The sequence below is a fragment of the Homarus americanus genome, unplaced genomic scaffold, assembly GCF_018991925.1.
Source record: "Homarus americanus isolate GMGI-L3 unplaced genomic scaffold, GMGI_Hamer_2.0 scaffold6317, whole genome shotgun sequence".
NCBI lineage: Eukaryota > Metazoa > Arthropoda > Malacostraca > Decapoda > Nephropidae > Homarus > Homarus americanus.
In genome coordinates, this window is record NW_024730668.1 from 3,775,283 (window position 1) to 3,781,292 (window position 6,010).

Genomic DNA, 6,010 nt, shown 5'->3' on the forward strand with positions numbered 1-6,010 from the left:
AGTTGTTTGTTTAGAATGTTAGATGATGTCACTTGAGGCACTGTAAGTTGTATGTTTAGAATGTTAGATGATGTCACTTGAGGCACTGTAAGTTGTTTGTTTAGAATGTTAGATGATATCACTTGAGGCACTGTAAGTTGTTTGTTTAGAATGTTAGATGATGTCACTTGAGGCACTGTAAGTTGTATGTTTAGAATGTTAGATGATGTCACTTGAGGCACTGTAAGTTGTTTGTTTAGAATGTTAGATGATGTCACTTGAGGCACTGTAAGTTGTTTGTTTAGAATGTTAGATGATGTCACTTGAGGCACTGTAAGTTGTTTGTTTAGAATGTTAGATGATGTCACTTGAGGCACTGTAAGTTGTTTGTTTAGAATGTTAGATGATGTCACTTGAGGCACTGTAAGTTGTTTGTTTAGAATGTTAGATGATGTCACTTGAGGCACTGTAAGTTGTTTGTTTAGAATGTTAGATGATGTCACTTGAGGCACTGTAAGTTGTTTGTTTAGAATGTTTAGGATTTGTTGTTTGTTGTTAATTTAAAAAAATCTGGTTTCCTTCTTTAGGTATGAATTGTATATTCGTGAGTTGTTAATAGTTAAAGGGTATGCTAGTGGAGTGTATTAGTCAGGAGTATAACCAGCTTCATGGTATCATTCGGTTCTAGTGTAGGAAATTTGTCATGTGGGCCAAGATCCTGGTGTTGGAGTTTGGTGGGTGTGGTTTTCCTGGTGTGAAGTTGGGGAAATTTTAGGTGTGTTTTTTTTTCTTTATTACGGAGTTGCTGTGAAAAAGATCAGGTCAGCAAAAGTTGATATGGTCAGGATGAAATGTTGTGGTAAATTATATAGCAATGGACTAGGGTGATTTGTTTTGTGTGTGTGTCTGTGTGTGTGTGTGTCTGTGTGTGTGTGTGTGTGTCTGTGGAGCGTATAAGAAACTGATTGTCCATTGATTTCATGCCGCGATAAATATCATTCAGTACCTGGTTGGGTTTACTTTTTGTGTAGCTTGTGTGACTCCCTTGCCCAGTGGATTAGACAAAGGAGGTAGGGAGATGCTAAAGCAGAGGTAGGAAATGAACTAGCCCATTCTGAGTAAAACAGTTTCAGTAACTGTCTTGCCAGAAATGAAAGCATCCACGTGGAGGATTCTACTGCAATAGTGGAATTTTCCTTACGGAGTCTATAGTGATATGTGAGAGCGCAAGAAAAGCGATTGGAGTATTAAGACAGTTTCGATTTGATCCTCGAGGTTGTGTTATAGGTCAAGGACGATGAGATACGTTGGTAAGCTCACTGAAGGTACTGAGGAAAATAACACCTAATATCAAGCAGAACCTCGTGAGCGCTGTAAACACACGATAAGAACCAGCGTGTCTAGTCCACATCGACATATGACAATACATATATACAGTACCGTCAAATATTATTCATTGTCAAGTCATAAGAATTTCACTCTCATTTACACGCATCATACGCTCCCACACAGATGTATTTACGAGATTTGTTACGCCTCCAAATATTTGAGTGGGAGGGGAAGGGGCAGACCATGTGCCTTCTCCTCCCCCCCCTCCCTAGCTCGGTGATCCCTCGTGTACTGGTCCCTCTCACGCCTCGGCCTCCTGTTATTATGGTCCCAAGACTAGTGGATCCTCTGAGATTAGGTTTCTTAGGGCTACTAGGCTCCTTAGTCTATGAGTTCTCAGGGGTTATGGGCTCCTTATGGGTTCTCAGGGATGGGCTTATGGGTTTCTTAGACTATGGGTTTTCAGGACTGCTTTTGTGGGCTTCTTAGTCTATTGGTTGTCAAGGCTTATGGGTTTCTTAGTGTATGGGTTTGGGTCCTCAGGGCAGTGGTACTTTTTAGTCATGGGACCCAGGAAATGTTGGTCGAATACTGCACGTTAACAATGATGCTTTTGAAGTTTATAAAAGGAAGAACGATGGGAAATGGACGTGTTTGGAACTTTGACAAAAACACGAAAATTAGTATAATTCCCTCGATAATTCCCTCTAAAGACATGACAAGAAACACTCAAATTATAGGGAATCTTCGTTATGGAATCATCACTGTAAAAACAACTCAGATGATGACTTAATGGACGTTATCTCAGATCGTGAGAACACTATGAGTTGTATTCTTAGCGCAAAAAAGTTAACCTTGTGTGTGGTTCATAGTAAACTGCATGGCGGAGGTGTTTATAAACTAGTCACTCACCACCTTCATCAAGATCACCTGCGCCTCTCTCTCGGATGTTGCCAGGTATTTCCGATCCTAAAGGGGTGAGTAAGACGGCTGGAACAGAAAGTCATGTGGGTGTAGAACCAAAAGTCGAAAGTAGAAAATTCCAAGTTCACAGCCTCTCATTCTCCTCTTTCACCTGTAGGCAACACATACATGCTGCATCAGAGAGAATTATATTATTCGCGCGCGCGTGTGTGTGTGTGTGTGTGTGTGTGTGTGTGTGTGTCTTATGAGGGCTACAGTAGGAGTGGAAGGTAGAGGAAGGGCTCTACCTCACACACCGTCGTTCACAAAGGCATTCTCCAGCTATTATCTTCAGATCGGATTATTTGAACTTCGTCATACTGAAACCGTGGAGAGAAGAACGTCCCCGAGGGTGATTTGCAACCTTGGTCACGCTTGGGTGATTCCTTGTGGCTCGGGAGGCCTTTAGTGATCAACGAGCACTCTTGGTAATAACGGGTATTGTATTTTATGCTGTAGACTATGTACACGGAGTTAAAGACCATCGTCAAAATGTCTCGTATATCGTAATCGAAGTGTTAGATATGAAGGTTGGTGGGTGAGTGAGAGAGAGCGACATTGTCACTCATTCAGTAGTATTCTAGGGACTTCATGCCAGGCTACGTCGTTTCCAGGTGTGGTAGGCCTGGCACCCTGCCAACGCCACGGGCTACAGATGAGCCCGTCACACGACTACTGCTACTTTCTCCATCTACTCCTCCACCTGCCCATGGTTCCCTCCAGCCCTCGCTACCACGGCCTTTGGTTCCCTCCACCTATGCAGCCTTCACCTCTATTCCTTAGTGTAGAGAATAAGTCTTTGTGAACAGTGCTTAAAGACCCTGCCCGTTCAAGTCTCTGTATATATTAACAAGAAATACATCCTCGGCTTCCTCCAACCTTCCCGCTGTTGTTCCACTTTCGAGTTCGGTGGTGTGACTGTCCTTTGTACTGTGTCCTGAGAGGGAGAGCTGACTACCACATAGACCAACACCCAGTCTACTGCTACAGTGATGGTGGGCGTGGCATAACACCTCAGTGATGGTGGGCGTGGCCTTAATCAGTGTGGTGGGCGTGACCTTAACCATTGTGAGGGTGACCATAGCCTCACACTGGTGATGGGAGACGTGACTTGACTACAGTAATGGGTGAAAGTTGGTATGCAATGTGCCTGGGTGTGTATACTGTACAGAGGCCACATGTTCAACGTTGGGTTAGGTTCGTGGCCAAGCCGGGAGGGAGGCCAGGTACCCGCTAACCCAGGTTGTTATGGTGGTGGTGGTGCGTGCCGCTTGTGGGACCATCAAGCTCTACCCGGATAAGGCAAGAAATCCTTTAGTGTAGCAATCTATCCTGGGGGGGTCCTAGATTCCTGCAGGATAGGAAACCCTTATATCCTAGGGAAGTACCATAAATTTCTTAGACTGGGAAGCTAACCTGAACATCCTTTGCAAGGAATCGCTGGGCGTCTGTGTTATACATACATAAAAACCCCACTGGCAACATTAGCATATAGTTAATCTTCGTAACACACAACTGGTCACGTCTCATGTCCTGGTAAGCAGACCCATTCATTACTCCGTCTGGCCACTCCACTACAGTACACTCTGTCGAAATGTTGAATTATTTTTAATTAATCACTCGGGTGTTCATAAATATTCAGCGTAACAGTCAATTAGCGTCAAATTATATGTTTATATGGTTATGTTTGTATATCCGGACCAGTTAGATGGAAGTTTCCCATCTAACGGACCTTCGATATAACGGAATTTTCTCTCAATATAGTCCGTTAAATAGAGGAAACCGCTTCTTCATGTAGTCATCCCAGTGAGTCGTCTGGGAGGTTGAGGCGGACGGGTGATGAATGGTTAACCTTGTAGCGAGGACGTGAACAAGATTTCCTCTGATAACAAAAGATGTAATGGAAGAATTGGCTGTTACTAAGGCTTCTACACGGGTCTTAACAGCTACTGAGGACTTGTCTAGTAGGAAAGCCACTGTGGTTGGTTTAGATCATACTGAAGAAGCATTGAAAATCTTAACTAGGAAGACTGTAAGATTGAAAGACATCTCAAGACTAAAATACCCAACTTCCGCTTGTGTTTCCTTATTACCACACTCCCATCTGTCTAAATGAGTTATATCCCCCCCTTAACTACCTAATAAACTGGTTAGAAGACATCGATGGAAACTTGTATACTACTTGTTGATATGGGTGAATAAACCTAAGACTGGTACGATGAAGGACGTGGATGAATGGGTGATGGAAAATGTTGGAAGAGTGATAAGAGTGATAAGACACGGGAAAAGAAATTTATGTAGGAAGGAAGACTAGAACGCGATAAGAAGGGACGATAGCACATCCATATATGCTAATTCTGAAACTTGTTAATGGTTCTACGAGCTGACGACGACGTGGGTGGCTGGGCTGTGTGATGGTTGTGGGGTGGTGTTGGTGGGTTGGGAGGCAGGAGGTAAGGTGGTGATGGTGATGAGAGGGGAAGATAGTGGTGGAGGTGTGGTTGGGAGGCAGGACATATAGTGGTAGTGTTGGTTCTTCTGGGGAGTACGTGATGGCGTTGGAGATGTCGTGGTGGTGTTGTTGGGGGCGTGGTGATGGTGCTGGAGGTGTGGTGATAATCCTAGAGGTATGATGATGGTGCTAGAGGTATAACGATGGTGTTAGAGGTATGGTGAGGGTACAAGAGGTGTGGTATAGTGAAGGTGGAAGGAAGTGTGTTGGTGACGATGACGATGGCGAAGTAACACGGTTAAAGGGATGATGACCCGGTCCACCTAGCATTGTCATGATGATGGAGGGGGGGGGAGGGGGCGGCTTTTCTTCCTCCCTGACCCTCACCTCGCACCTCACCACAGCTCAACACGTCTCCCGTCTTCGTCATTCTAAAACAGCTATTTTTCTATGTTCCTGTATTGTCATAAAACAAATATTAAAAGAAAAGTAAAATGTAAAAATAATAACCGAGAAAATATTAGAAAATAATAAAGAAAAGAGTTAAAAATAGTAAAATACGTAAATTTATAACAAAATATGGAAATAGTATATAAAATTTTGATTCATGTTCACTGTATGATCAAACTACGTCACAGTTCCTCCATCCTTTACTCTATATTCACCTAAACTATTCCTGGGAGCAGCTGGATAGTAAGTCATTTAAAATCCCCCCATTTAAATACCAGGTAATGAACAAGGTAAGCTGCATACCGGACATATCTGTGTGGTCAGTTTCCGGGGTGTGTTGCTGGCCGGGTCAGAGGTTGGAGGAGAGTGACGGGGCTGGTGTACTGTTACTGTACCTCCCGCCATTTTTGAGGTCTCGTTCGCTGCGGGTTGTTTCATCAGGGAATGCCAAGTGTGTGTGTGTGTGTGTGTGTGTGTGTGTGTGTGTGTGTGTGTGTGTGTGTGTGTGTTTATAAGTAATTATCTGTTAAATTAGCCGAAAGAAAATGGAGAGACCAATTATGCTGAAACTCGACAGACTGTTGGCTAAAGGAAGAATGAATTTAATATTGGCTAAAGTAATCAAAGCTTAAGTCACACATTACAGTAAAACCTTTGTGCACTGGATGAAAGTTTGTGAGGTGCTTAGTGCGTTGATTATATTATTAAGGTTAGGGTGAACTAGGGGAAGGATGTGACTAGAGAAGAAGAATATTGTACCCTCTACTGCCATGAGGAGCGAGGAGGTATTGTGTGGTACAGTGGGTGAATGTCAATAAAGTGTTCTGTGGTGGCAGT